Source organism: Oncorhynchus keta, chromosome 24, assembly GCF_023373465.1.
Source record: "Oncorhynchus keta strain PuntledgeMale-10-30-2019 chromosome 24, Oket_V2, whole genome shotgun sequence".
In the NCBI taxonomy this organism is placed as follows: Eukaryota; Metazoa; Chordata; class Actinopteri; order Salmoniformes; family Salmonidae; genus Oncorhynchus; species Oncorhynchus keta.
In genome coordinates this window covers 11,712,267-11,727,482 of record NC_068444.1, presented here as the reverse complement: position 1 = coordinate 11,727,482, position 15,216 = coordinate 11,712,267, and the positions used below count along the sequence as shown (strand labels likewise).

Here is a 15,216-nt window from a genome sequence, read left to right as displayed (position 1 = left end):
CTACCTGCTCTAACCATTAGGCTACCTGCCTCTAACCACTAGGCTACCTGCTCTAACCACTAGGCTACCTGCTCTAACCACTAGGCTACCTGCTCTAACCACTAGGCTACCTGCCTCTAACCACTAGGCTACCTGCCTCTAACCACTAGGCTACCTGCCTCTAACCACTAGGCTACCTGCCTCTAACCACTAGGCTACCTGCCTCTAACCACTAGGCTACCTGCCTCTAACCACTAGGCTACCTGCCTCTAACCACTAGGCTACCTGCCTCTAACCACTAGGCTACCTGCCTCTAACCACTAGGCTACCTGCCTCTAACCACGAGGCTACCTGCCTCTAACCACGAGGCTACCTGCCTCTAACCACGAGGCTACCTGCCTCTAACCACGAGGCTACCTGCCTCTAACCACTAGGCTACCTGCCTCTAACCACTAGGCTACCTGCCTCTAACCACTAGGCTACCTGCCTCTAACCACTAGGCTACCTGCCTCTAACCACTAGGCTACCTGTCTCTAACCACTAGGCTACCTGCCTCTAACCACTTGGCTACCTGCCTCTAACCACTAGGCTACCTGTCTCTAACCACTAGGCTACCTGCCTCTAACCACTAGGCTACCTGTCTCTAACCACTAGGCTACCTGTCTCTAACCACTAGGCTACCTGCTCTAACCACTAGGCTACCTGTCTCTAACCACTAGTCTGTCTCTAACCACTAGGCTACCTGTCTCTAACCACTAGGCTACCTGCTTACTTACAAGGCCTTTAACCAACAATGCCATTCACTAAATAGAGTTAAGAAAATATTTCTAAATAAACTAAAGTTTAAAATAAAAAATAAAAAATACAAAAATAACACAATAAATGAACAATAACGAGACTATATACAGGGGGTACCGGTACCGAGTCACTGTACTGGGTACAGGTTAGCCAAGGTAATTTGTACATGTAGGTAGGTATAAAGTGACTATGTATAGACAATAAACAGCGAGTAGCAGCAGTGTAAAATGTAAATAGTCCGGGTGCCCATTTCATTAATTGTTCAGGAGTCTTTTATCAAGGGGGTAGAAGCTGTTAAGGAACCTTTTGGACCTGGATTTGGCACTCCTGTATCGCTTGCCGTGCGGTAGCAGAGAGAACGGTCTATGACTTGGGTGGCTGGAGTCTTTGCCAATGTTTTAGGGCCTTCCTCGGACACGCCTAGTATTTAGGTCCTGGATGGCAGGAAGCTTGGCCCCAGTGATGTGCTGGGCCATATGCACTATCCTCTGTAGGGCCTTACGGTCAGATGCCGAGCATTAGCCATACCAGGCGGTGATGCAACCGGTCAAGATGCTCTCAATGGTGCAGCTGTGGAACTTTTTGAGGATCTGGGGGGGACACATGCCAAATATTTTCAGTCTCCCGGGGAGGAAAAGTTGTTGTCGTGCCCTCTTCATGACTATCTTGGTGTGTCTGGACCATGTTACATCCTTAGTGACGGGGACACCGAGGAACTTGAAGCTCTCGACCCGATCCACTAGAGCCCAGGGGGCTCGGCCCTTAATTACCTGTAGACCACAATCAGCTCCTTTCTCTGGCTGACGTTGAGGGAGAGGATGTTGTCATGGCACCACAGTGCCCTGTCACTGACCTCCTCCCTATAGGCTGTCTCATCGTTGTCAGGGATCAGGCCTAGCACAGTCGTGTCATCAGCAAACTTGATGATGGTGCTGGTGTCGGGCGCGGCCATGCAGTGAACTGGGAGTAGATGAGGGGACTAAGCATGCACCCCTGAGGGGCCCCCGTGTTGACGGTCAGTGTGGCAGATGTGTTGTTACCTACACTTACCACCTATGGGTGACCTGTCAGGATGTCGAAGATCCAGTTGCAGAGGGACGCAAATTCTCACATGGAATAGCCTTCATTTCTCAGAACAAAAATAGACTGATGAGTTTCAGAAGAAAGTTATTTGTTTCTGGCCATTTTGAGCCTGTAATTGAACCCACAAATTCTGATGCTCCAAATACTCAAATAGTCTAAAGAAGGACAGTTTTTTTGCTTCTTTAACTAGAACAACAGTTTTCAGCTCTGCTAACATAATAGCAAAAGTGTTTTCTAATGATCAGATAACCTTTTAAAATTATTAACTTGGATTAGCGAACACAACGTGCCATTGGAACACAGGGGTGTTGTTTGCTGATAATGGGCCTCTGTATGCCTATGTAGATATTCCATTTAAAAAATCTGCCGTTTCCAGCTAGAATAGTAATTTACAACATTAACAATGTCTACACTGTATCTCTGATCAATTTGATGTTATTTTAATGGACAAAAAATGTGCTTTTCTTTCAAAAACAAGGACATTTCTAATTGACCCAAAACTTTTGAACGGTAGTGTATATAACATACTATACCATACTATAACATACTATATGATTAAGATGAGAGATGGTTACAATTCAGTCAGTCAGAGAGGATTGATGTAAACTCACCAGTGGCTGATGAAGAGCCAACCGTTGAAGTGATGTCTGCAATAGTAGTAGTTGCTGGAAGGAATAGACAAAGAGGTTGAAAACCAAGCACGAGCACTTCCTGTAAAGCCCTGTAGCCCCAAAATATGAGATTTCCTTTTTTATTTAAACGCTTGTTTGTTACGTTGTATCATGTTGCAACCACCAGTTGATTTGAAAGTTATTTTGTGACATTTTAAGAGTAATGTGTTGCATTGTACCATGTTACAACCACTGGTAGATGTACATTTTGATAGTAATTATAAACCAGACAGAAACTATGACTGCTACATAATAACAAAACAGGGTTTCAGCATTTACACTTTTGCTAGTTGTTTGAATGAGGAAGTGCTAAGCACCCCCAAAAACATTCTGCTCGTGGTCCACTCGAAATTCATCATCTAGCCAGGAGGTTAATAAACAAATTAGGCACATTAGGGCAGTCTTGATACAACATTTTTAAACATAAATGCAATGGCTATTTGGATGAGTCTAAAACTTTGCACATACACTACTGCCATCTAGTGGCCAAAATCTAAATTGCACCTGGCCTTTCTCTTGCATTTCAAAGATGATGGTACAAAAGAACGGTTGTATTTTTCTTTGTATTATCTTTTACCAGATCTTGTGTGTTAAATTCTGCTACATTCATTTCACATTTCCACAAACTTCAAAGTGTTTCCTTTCAAATGGTATCAAGAAAATGCATATCCCTGCTTCAGGGCCTGAGCTACAGGCAGTTAGATTTGGATGTCATTTTAGGCGAAAATTTATAAAAAGGCGAGGATCCTTAAGAGGATTTAATATAATATCAGAAAATGATTCATGATACTTTTGACACTTAAGTATATTTTAGCAATTACATTTACTTTTGATACTTAAGTATATTTAAAACTAAATACTGTTAGACTTTTGCTCAAGTAGTATTTTACTGGGTTTCACTTTCACTTGTACTTTAGTCATTGTCTATTATTAAGGTATCTTTACTTTTACTCAAGTATGATGATTTGGGTACTTTTTCCACCACTGTTTATACGACATCTGACTAGGGCTAGCTAATGTCTGCAATCATGGCTACTCAGGACCTATATATTGTATTTACTTAAGACAATACTTCTAGAGCGATTCAAACACTTGACATCATCTAAGGTGCATCATGTGGTTTTAACCAACAACAAAGTAGATAATTATTAGCTGATTTACTAAATTAAACAATGCATGGAATGTGTGTATAGAAATTACACTAAAACACTATGAAAACAGTTGTGTTTTAAAATCTTTCATTCCAAGTCACAGATCATCTCAAGTGATATTTTGGCAATATTAATTTAATTTAAGTGTGCATTCCCATACAATCTTTCTGTAGAATAAAGAAGTAAATAGATGTATCTGTGCTAGTTCATTCACTACGAAGTGATCTGATCTCTGCTTGTTTCCTGTTATCTGTAAGTATCACATGAGGGTTTCAAGTCTTCTATAATTCGGTCAGAGTTGAAAAGTGGAAGTGTCCTGTAGCTCAGTTGGTAGAGCATGGCGCTTGTAACGCCAGGGTAGTGGGTTCGATTCCCGGGACCACCCATACGTAGAATGTACGCACACATGACTGTAAGTCGCTTTGGATAAAAGCGTCTGCTAAATGGCATATATTATTATTATTATTATTATTATGGAATTGGACACAATGTAAACTCACCAGCAAGAGCAGTGGTCACCATACCTTGAGAAACAATAGGGTAGGATCAAGGTCAGCCAAATGAAATTCACTTGTAAAATAGTAGCACAATCATGATCAAACAAAGTGGATGAAGTACTTACCCATCGTCAACAGAAGCAACACGGAACGCGTTCTTTGACTCCCCATTGTCAGAAGCTCCTTTTCTGCTCAAATCTAGGAGCAAACACGATTATCATTATCGTCATACCCACGAATATCATTATCCCCTTCTTCAAAACCGGCTTCATTCACAAATATGTTAGACGAGCTCACCTGTTTCTGTGCATTCACCCTTTCTTCTGTGTATTTCTGTTGGGTTGGTGATATACTCTTATATACTGTAGACAATAGGGGCTGAATCAATGACATCTATGAATAATCTCAAGGACATCTAGTGTCGTTGTGACAAGTGCCCTCACACGAATAGCTAACCTGATTGTCTGGTTCTTTCCTTTATCCAGTCAGTTGGAATTAGGCATACAGTAAGTCTCTGAATGTTCTGGTAGCAAATACCTACCAAACCGGTTTGAATAAATTTTCCACTGTTGATGGGTCATCAGCAGGGCAATTAGGTACACTCTTTAGAAAAAAGGGTTCCAAAATGGTTCTTCGACTGTCCCCATAGGAGAACCCTTTTTGGTTCCAGATAGAACCATTTTTTAGTTACATGTAGAGTCCTCTGCAGAAAGGGTTCTTCCTGGAACCCAAAATGATTCTTCAAAGAGTTCTCCTACGGGGACAGCTGAAGAACACATTTAGATTCTAGATCACACCTTTTTTCCCTGAAGAGTGTATGCTAAGTTAAGGGTCTGTGAGAGCGTTTTGTACATGCAGTAATGGAATGCATTTTTAAATGCAGAATAGTGTAGATTAACTGGAAGAACAAACCAAAATCTTTAAATGTCTTGCTCATATACAGTACCAGTCAAACGTTTGGACACACCTACTTACTTATTTTACTTACTCTATTTTCTACATTGTAGAATAATAGTGAAGGCATCAAAATATGAAATAACACATATGGAATTGTGTAGTGACCAAAAAGGTGTTAAACAAATCAAAAAGTATTTTAGATTCTTCAAACTAGCCAACCGTTGCCTTGATGACAGCTTTGATACTCTTGGCATTCTCTCAACCAGCTTCACCTGGAATGCTTTTCCAACAGTCTTGAAGGAGTTGCCACAAATTGCTGAGCACTTGTTGGCTGCTTTAGCTTCACTCTGCAGTCCAACTCATCCCAATCCATCTCAAATGGGTTGAGGTTGGGGGATTGTGGAGGTCAGGTCATCTGATGCAGTACTCCATCACTCTCCTTCTTGGTCAAATAGCCCTTACACAGCCTGGAGCTGTGTTGGGTCATTGTCCTGTTGAAAAACAAATGATTTTCCCCACTAAGTGAATGCTGAAGTAGACATGCTGGTTAAGTGTGCCTTGAATTCTAAATAAATCCCAGACAGTGTCACCATCAAAGCATCCCCACACCATCACCCCTCCTCCTCCATGCTTCACGGTGGGAACCACACATGCAGAGATTATCTGTTCACCTACTCTGTCTCACAAAGACACGGTAGTTGGAACCAAAAATCTCAAATTTGGACTCATCAGACCAAAGGACAGATTTCCACCAGTCTAATGTGTTTTCTTAGTTTGATTCGAGAACGAGACACGTTTCTCCAAACAACCCACATGAAAAATACTATAGCATACTTTAATAAAATACTATAGCATACTTTAATAAAATACTATAGCATACTTTAATAAAATATTAAGCATACTATAAAAAAAAGACTATAGCATACTATAAAAAATACTATAGCATACTTTAATAAAATACTAAGCATACTATAAAAAAAGACTATAGCATACTATAAAAAAATACTATAGCATACTTTAATAAAATATTAAGCATACTATAAAAAAAGACTATAGCATACTATAAAAAAATACTATAGCATACTTTAATAAAATACTATAGCATACTATAAAAAAATACTATAGCATACTTTAATAAAATACTAAGCATACTATAAAAAAAGACTATAGCATACTTTAATAAAATATTAAGCATACTATAAAAAAAGACTATAGCATACTATAAAAAAATACTATAGCATACTTTAATAAAATACTATAGCATACTATAAAAAAATACTATAGCATACTTTAATAAAATATTAAGCATACTATAAAAAAAGACTATAGCATACTATAAAAAAATACTATAGCATACTATAAAAAAGACTATAGTATTCATTGTAGTGTTTTTGCAGGCTTTACTGTAGTCATTTCAGCTAGATGTACTCCATACAACTTATTTATGTGAAATTTCAGTTTTTATTGTTTTTAAATACATATGCAAAAAAGTCTAAAACCTGTTTTTGCTTTGTCATTATGTTTAACTCAGGGAGTCGGGAAGCAGGTGCAGTTAGTGAGTTTAATAACAATGAAACAGGAACAACACAAAACAAGAGCTGTGTATGATATAGAAACAAACAATACTACCTAGTAACTGATAACAAAAGAGTGCTATATAAAAGGGTTGGACCTTAACAATTGGATGCCAACCCTATGAAAACTTCTGACCCACTGGGAATGTGATGAAAGAAATAAAATATGAAATAAATCATTCTCTCTACTCTTATTCTGACATTTCAAATATAGTGGTTATCCTAACTGGCCTAAGACGGGGAATTTTTACGAGGATTAAATGTCAGAAATTGTGAAAAATGGAGGTGTATGATGTATGTAAACTTCCGACTTCAACTGTATGTTGGCGTCAGTAAGTGTGTGTGTTTAAGAGTGTCTGTGTAGGTGAGTGTGAATGTGTGGGTAGACACCTGTGAATGTGTGGGTAGACACCTGTGAATGTGTGGGTAGACACCTGTGAATGTGTGGGTAGACACCTGTGAATGTGCATAGAGTCCATGCAGATAGACAGTGCATATAGTCTGTGGGTGAGGGTGGGCAGTCATTGTTTAGCTGTTCAGGAGTCGTCTCCTTCTTTCTGATTGCACTCAATTAGTATTTGGAAGCATTGCCTTTAAATTGTTTAACTTGGGTCAAACGTTTCGGGTAGCCTTCCCATCGTTATGTTTGGAGGAAAAGGGGGATGCTTGCAAGCAGATGAACACCATCCCAACCGTGAAGCACGATGGTGGCAGCATCATGTTGTGGGGGTGCTCTACTGCAGGAAGGACTGGTGCACTTCACAAAATAGATGGCATCATGAGGGAGGAACATGATGTGGATATATTGAAGCAACATCTCAAGACATCAGTCAGGAAGTTAAAGCTTGGTTGCAAATGGGTCTTCCAAATGGACAATGACCCCAAGCATACTTCCAAAGTTGTGGCAAAATGGCTTAAGGACAACAAAGTCATGGTATTGGAGTGGCCATCACAAAGCACTGACCTCAATCCTTTTGAAAATGTCTGGGTAGAACTGAAAAAGCATGTCTGAACAAGGAGGCCTACAAACCTGACTCAGTTACACCAGCTCTGTCAGGAGGAATGGGCCAAAATTCACCCAAATTTTTGTGGGAAGCTTGTGGAAGGCTACCTGAAACGTTTGACCCAGGTTAAACAATTTAAAGGCAATGCTTCTAAACACTAATTGAGTGTATGTAAACTTCTGACCCACTGGGAATGTGGTGAAAGAAATAAAAGCTGAAATAGATCATTCTCACTACTATTATTCTGACATTTCACATTAAAATAAAGTGGTGTAACTGGAGTTTTAGAACTGTGAAAACTGAGTTTAAATGTATTTGGCTAAGGTGTATGCACTTCAACTGTACATGTTCAGGCACTCCAGTCTCCCTGCACATGGTATCTATGGTACTGGCACTGACCCTGTACACATGGAAGGGATAGAGCTAAGGTTTTACACTATCTGTATCCTTTGCACGTCACAAATCATCTCTGAAACCATATGTACAGTACTACAGCCAGGTAGATAAGGTGGAATGTAGCTACGATGACAAAACAATACATTGTTTTGTTCGTGTTAAGAAATCTTCTTGATGACAGCTTTGACAAAAGAAAGAACGATGGATTAGACGGTACATGATGCGTGACCAATGCTGATGTATACATAGGTTAAATTTCCCCTGAGAAATGAAACCAGAAGATTGGCTCATCATGAGGCTGTAGCTTACCTTGCTACTAAAACTTAACATCCCCCCCTCGTCCCTGGAGCATTTTTAAGATTTAGCTATCAAAAGAAAATGTACAGTAAAGCTCCAACGTTGTCAAATCAAAGTGTATTTGTGACGTGCGCCAAATACAACAGGTGTAGGTAGACCTTACAGTCAAATGCTTACTTGCAGGCTCTAACCAATAGTGTGAGAAAACATGTGTGTGTGTGTGTGTGTGTGTGTGTGTGTGTGTGTGTGTGTGTGTGTGTGTGTGTGTGTGTGTGTGTGTGTGTGTGTGTGTGTGTGTGTGTGTGTGTGTGTGTGTGTGTGTGTGTGTGTTTGTAGGTAAGTAAAGAAATAAAAACAACAGTAAAAAGACGTTGTCTCTATAAGGATACATTGAAATCGCACACCTGATTAATCGTCTAGCAACTAATATAAAAATATATCAAATTGTATTTGCATTGCACCTTTTTCCCTTCTAATTACAGCTTAAATCTAATTTAAAGCCCTAAACTCACAATACCCAACCATGGGTGATAGAGACAAGAGAACGCTTCACACAGTAGCCAGCATGCAAAAGACATAGGTAGACTTAAGGGCAACGGCCGGGATGCAAGCTGAAAAACAATAGTTTTACAATTCCAAACACCTCGTCATTAACTAGGTTTGAACGTTGTCTTGTTTTAGGGGAACATGTTTAAATGTTTAATTCACAAAATAAAAACAAATGATATCCAAAGAACTAGTATTTAATGGGTACAGATCAAATTAAAGCCTAGTTTCAATTACATTTCAGAAGTCATACACCCATTGTTTGTTTTTTTGTTGAATTGGTCTCTCAGCACACACATAACAACTGGTAAGTTTAGATTTACTGAAAGCATAGTTTCAATGCACACATTTTGTTAAAAAATATGTACTTAAAAGTTCCATGACTGTGTGCTGATGTAACGGATGTGAAACGGCTAGCTTAGTTAGCGGTGTGCGCTAAATAGCGTTTCAATTGGGACGTGACTTGCTTTGAGACCTTGAAGTAGTAGCTTGCTCTGCATCGTTTTTGTGGAGCGATGGGTAACGATGCTTCGAGGGTGACTGTTTCCAGAGGGTCCCTGGTTCGCGCCCGGGTATGGGCGAGGGGACGGACGTAAAGTTATTACACTGAGAACCAACAGACGCTTGTTATGCATCTTGATCAACCAAGGACATCACCTGACATGCAATACCTCACTGAACCAGAAATACAGCTACCCTGGATAACTGACTGATGATCGATGACGTCTGTGTGAATGTGACTGTATGTTCTGGACCCACCACGTTAAAACATGCTGCCTTTAATACCAGGGTTATACGATCAGGATGTGCATTGACACAAGAATTTGTGCACTGCTTATAAACAAGTCTTAAATGTGAAGTTTCATACCTCACAACGCAAAATGCTGAGTACCTAGCATGATTCAGGAGGGAAGTTAAACAGCAAAGCAAAATGCTGAGTACCTAGCATGATTTAGAGGGGAAGTCTAAGCAGCAAAGCAAAATGCTGAGTACCTAGCATGATTTAGGAGGGGAAGTCTACAGCAAAGCAAAATGCTGAGTACCTAGCATGATTCAGGAGGGGAAGCAGCAAAGCAAAATGCTGAGTACCTAGCATGATTCAGGAGGGGAAGTCTAAGCAGCAAAGCAAAATGCTGAGTACCTAGCATGATTCAGGAGGGGAAGTCTCAGCAAAGCAAAATGCTGAGTACCTAGCATGATTTAGGAGGGGAAGTCTACAGCAAAGCAAAATGCTGAGTACCTAGCATGATTCAGGGGGAAGTCTAAGCAGCAAAGCAAAATGCTGAGTACCTAGCATGATTCAGGAGGGGAAGTCTACAGCAAAGCAAAATGCTGAGTACCTAGCATGATTTAGAGGGGAAGTCTAGCAAAATGCTGAGTACCTAGCATGATTTAGGAGGGAAGCTAAGCAGCAAAGCAAAATGCTGAGTACCTAGCATGATTCAGAGGGGAAGCCAGCAAAGCAAAATGCTGAGTACCTTGACTTAGGAGGGGAAGTCTAAGCAGCAAAGCAAAATGCTGAGTACCCAGCATGATTCAGGAGGGGAAGTCTAAGCAGCAAAGCAAAATGCTGAGTACCTAGCATGATTCAGGAGGGGAAGTCTACAGCAAAGCAAAATGCTGAGTACGTAGCATGATTTAGGAGGGGAAGTCTAAGCAGCAAAGCAAAATGCTGAGTACCTAGCATGATTCAGGAGGGGAAGTCTAAGCAGCAAAGCAAAATGCTGAGTACCTAGCATGATTCAGGAGGGGAAGTCTAGCAGCAAAGCAAAATGCTGAGTACCTAGCATGATTCAGAGGGGAAGTCTAAGCAGCAAAGCAAAATGCTGAGTACCTAGCATGATTCAGGAGGGGAAGTCTAAGCAGCAAAGCAAAATGCTGAGTACCTAGCATGATTCCCAGCAAAGCAAAATGCTGAGTACCTAGCATGATTCAGGAGGGGAAGTCTAAGCAGCAAAGCAAAATGCTGAGTACCTAGCATGATTCAGGAGGGAAGTCTAAGCAGCAAAGCAAAATGCTGAGTACCTAGCATGATTCAGGAGGGGAAGTCTAAGCAGCAAAGCAAAATGCTGAGTACCTAGCATGATTCAGGAGGGGAAGTCCAGCAAAGCAAAATGCTGAGTACCTAGCATGATTTAGGAGGAAGTCTAAGCAGCAAAGCAAAATGCTGAGTACCTAGCATGATTCAGGAGGGAAGTCTAAGCAGCAAAGCAAAATGCTGAGTACCTAGCATGATTCAGGAGGGGAAGTCTAACAGCAAAGCAAAATGCTGAGTACCTAGCATGATTTAGGAGGGGAAGTCTAACAGCAAAGCAAAATGCTGAGTACCTAGCATGATTTAGAGGGGAAGTCTAAGCAGCAAAGCAAAATGCTGAGTACCTAGCATGATTCAGGAGGGGAAGTCTACAGCAAAGCAAAATGCTGAGTACCTAGCATGATTCAGGAGGGGAAGTCTAAGCAGCAAAGCAAAATGCTGAGTACCTAGCATGATTCAGGAGGGGAAGTCTAGCAAAATGCTGAGTACCTAGCATGATTCAGGAGGGGAAGTCTAAGCAGCAAAGCAAAATGCTGAGTTAGCATGATTTAGGAGGGGAAGTCTAAGCAGCAAAGCAAAATGCTGAGTACCTAGCATGATTCAGGAGGGGAAGTCTACAGCAAAGCAAAATGCTGAGTACCTAGCATGATTCAGGAGGGGAAGTCTAAGCAGCAAAGCAGCAAAGCAAAATGCTGAGTTAGCATGATTCAGGAGGGGAAGTCTAAGCAGCAAAGCAAAATGCTGAGTACCTAGCATGATTCAGGAGGGGAAGGCAAAGCAAAATGCTGAGTACCTAGCATGATTCAGCAGCAGCAAAATGCTGAGTACCTAGCATGATTCAGGAGGGGAAGTCTAAGCAGCAAAGCAAAATGCTGAGTACCTAGCATGATTCAGGAGGGAAGGCAAAATGCTGAGTACCTAGCATGATTCAGGAGGGGAAGTCAAGCAGCAAAAAAATGCTGAGTACCTAGCATGATTCAGGAGGGGAAGTCTAAGCAGCAAAGCCCCGCATTCACTCCCAATCATTCTACACCTCTACCAGGCAAGGCCCCAGGGTTCCGGTCTGGAAATTGACTGGAGAGGACAGCTTTAGTATTACAGTTTATCTAAAGTCTGGCCCAGAAAGACAATTCTCATAGACGGAGAGAAGTCCAATTTTAAAATTCCAAATAAGAGACTTTCGTTATCACTTTTGTCCCCAAAATATCCATTGAATGATTCAAGTAATCGTTTTTGCCGAGTTTGACATCACCGGCACCGGGAGATAATTTATTGGAGTAAATGGAGAAGTGGAAAGTATTGTCTCTTATGGTCATATGAACAGAGTTGTGTATAGCATAAACCAGAGCTGTTCAGTTAGTTGCACTCAAACGGTGTCCCAGGTTTGAGTCCCTGATTAAACGGGAAAACCAGAAGGGTTTTGACCCTACATGATCGACATTGAACAGCCCTGGCCCAAAACAAATTAATTAGACAGTGATGTATCAGTAGCTATCAAGCTACATATGTAACAGCATTGCTTCCTTGTACCAGCCTGGGCTCGAACCAGGCACCCGCTGAACACATCGACAACAGTCACCCACGGATCATCATTACCCATCTCTCCACAAAAGTGGGAAGGGAAACAACGAATTCAAAATGTCTCAGATCGAGTGATGTTACCGATTGAAACACTACTAGCTTGCACAGCGAACTAGCCAACCATTTCCCCGTGGTTACACTGGGTACACATAGGCTAGTTAGCTAGCATCGCGAACTAGCCAACCATTTCCCAGTGGTTACACACTGGGAACACATAGGCTAGTTAGCTAGCATCACGAACTAGCCAGCCATTTCCCCGTGGTTACACTGGGTACACATAGGCTAGTTAGCTAGCATCGCGAACTAGCCAACCATTTCCCCGTGGTTACACTGGGTACACAAATTCTAGTTAGCTAGCATCGCGAACTAGCCAGCCATTTCCCCGTGGTTACACTGGGTACACATAGGCTAGTTAGCTAGCATCGCGAACTAGCCAACCATTTCCCCGTGGTTACACTGGGTACACAAATTCTAGTTAGCTAGCATCGTGAACTAGCCAGCCATTTCCCCGTGGTTACACTGGGTACACATAGGCTAGTTAGCTAGCATCGCGAATGTTTAGGTTTAAGTTCTGACAGGCAGCTCATAGCTACGATGGGGTCTGAAATTGTTGACATCCTTGATAAAGATCAGCAAAAATGAATGTATAAAATAAACTATTCAAGTACTGAGCTATATGATATGAAAACAAAAAAATGAGAAATTATATTATTTTATAATAGAGAAAGAGATTTTGTTTAATAAGGGCCAAAATCATTGACACCCCTGTATTCAATATCTTTCAATTGTCACGTCCATAGAGAGCCTTTATTTTCTATGGTAGAGTAGGTCAGGGCGTGAATGGGGGTTAGTCTAGTTTATATTTTCTATGTTGGAGTTTTGGTATGATTCCCAATTAGAGGCAGCTGGCTATCGTTGTCTCTAATTGGGGATTACTTTTTTCACCTGTGGGTTATGGGATATTGTTTATGTTTGGAGTTAGTGCACCTCAGAGTCCCACTTATATTCAAGTATGTGCAACTCATATCGAGCTGTGTCTTGATCAGACCACAACAAGGTGACATCAATACCTCACCCTGAGAGGATAATGGCACTGAGCCTTTTACAAAAAGGTTTTATGAGATTGGAGAACACATTGGGAGGGATCTTAGACCATTCCTCCATACAGAATTTTTCCAGATCTCCTTCGTCTGCACTCATGGACTCTTCAATTCAAACAGGTTTCAAGTCTGAGACTGGAAGCCATTGCAAAATGTAGATTTTGTGGCCATTAACAATTGTATATTGTATATTTTGATGTGTGCTAGGGGTTATTGTCTTGCTGAAAGATCCACTTGCGGCCAAGATTCAGCCTCATGGCAGTGTCAACCAGGTTTTTGTCTAAAATGTCCTGGTACTGAATACAGTTCATAATGTCGTCCCAGCTAGCACCTAATGTTCTGAGAACCATTTGTTTCTTAGAGCTTGGTGAGAGCGTGGTTGTCCTGTGGTTATTTCGCATACAACCTTCCCACAACGTTATAGGAATGGTGCAGGATAGTTGCTTGGCTTTGGAACATTCTCAGTACATTTAAGGAATCTGACAAATATATATATTATTTTCTTGGTATTTCATTATTTTAAAAATAGGCAGAAGGGACATTCATTATGAACCTCAGAGAGACTGTGTGTGGGATAACAACAAGGTTGTGTGTAGCACCACTTGTTCCCTCAACAACGTTACCACAATTTAAATCTCGTATAGGAGGGGTGTCAAACCCATTCCTTGGAGGGCCAAGTGTCTGCAGGTTTCAGTTTTTATTTTTCAACTAAGCCATAGACAACCAGGTGTGGGGAGTTCCTTACTGATTAGTGGCCTTAATTCATCAATCAAGTACAAGGAAGGAGCAAAAACCTGCAGCAACTCGGCCCTCCGTTGTCTGTGTTTGACACCTGTGGCCTATAGAGTCCATAACCTGAATCACTAGACACCCAAGAGACTATTGCATGCACACATAGTGTGATCGTTTGGGGATGCTTTTCTGCCTCAGGACCTGGACGACTGGCCTTAATAGAAGGAACCATGAATTCTGCTCTGTATCAGAGAATTGTACAGGAGAATGTCAGTGAGCTGTCCGTCTGTGAGCTGAAGCGCAGCTGAGTCATGAAGCAAGACAATGATCTAAAACACACCAGACTACATGAAAATGGCTCAAAAGCAACAAATGTGAAGTTTTGGACTGACCTCGTCGAAGTCCAGACCCTAATTCCAATTCAGATGTTGTGGCAGGACTTTAAACAAGCAGTTCATTCTTGAAAACCCACAAATGTTGCTGGAAGAGTGGCCTAAAATTCCTCCACAGCGACGTGAGAGACTGATCAACAACTACAGGAAGTGTTTGGTTTAAGTCATTGCAGCTAAAAGTGTCACAAACAGTTATTACTCAATAAGAAATTACTTTTTCCACACAGGGGAATTGGGTGTTGCATAACTTTGTTCATGAAATAAATTAAATAAGTACGTAATTGTTTTGTTATTTGTTCACTCGGGTTCCCTTTATCTAATATTAGGTTGATGATCTGATAACATTCGGTATCAAAGCAAAAGCTGAGAAAATGAGAAAGCGGACAAATACTTTTTCACATGAAACCAACTTTCTGTTGTGTCGTATCTGGGATCTACATCTGTTTATATTAGTTACTGTGCTGTTACGAAGCAGTAAGGCAT

The 15,216-nt window shown here is 41.0% G+C and overlaps 1 long non-coding RNA gene across 40 annotated transcripts in view; it reads right to left on the bottom strand.

Annotated features, from left to right (window-relative positions):
* Positions 1-14,943, bottom strand: part of LOC118371929 (uncharacterized) — a 16,563-nt gene extending 1,620 nt beyond the window's left edge. For 10 of the 40 annotated variants that reach the window (XR_008078056.1, XR_008078057.1, XR_008078059.1 and 7 more), the window contains exons 1-6: positions 14,734-14,938; positions 4,477-5,567; positions 4,305-4,377; positions 4,183-4,206; positions 744-2,525; positions 111-506 (exon numbers count right to left, since the gene is read on the bottom strand). This is a non-coding gene — a long non-coding RNA (uncharacterized LOC118371929). Of the gene's footprint in view, positions 1-25; positions 507-743; positions 2,526-4,182; positions 4,207-4,304; positions 4,378-4,476; positions 5,568-14,733 lie in introns of all 40 variants that reach the window. The other 30 variants (XR_008078034.1, XR_008078039.1, XR_008078063.1 and 27 more) reach the window with 18 other exon arrangements.
* Positions 14,944-15,216: the final 273 nt, after the last annotated feature.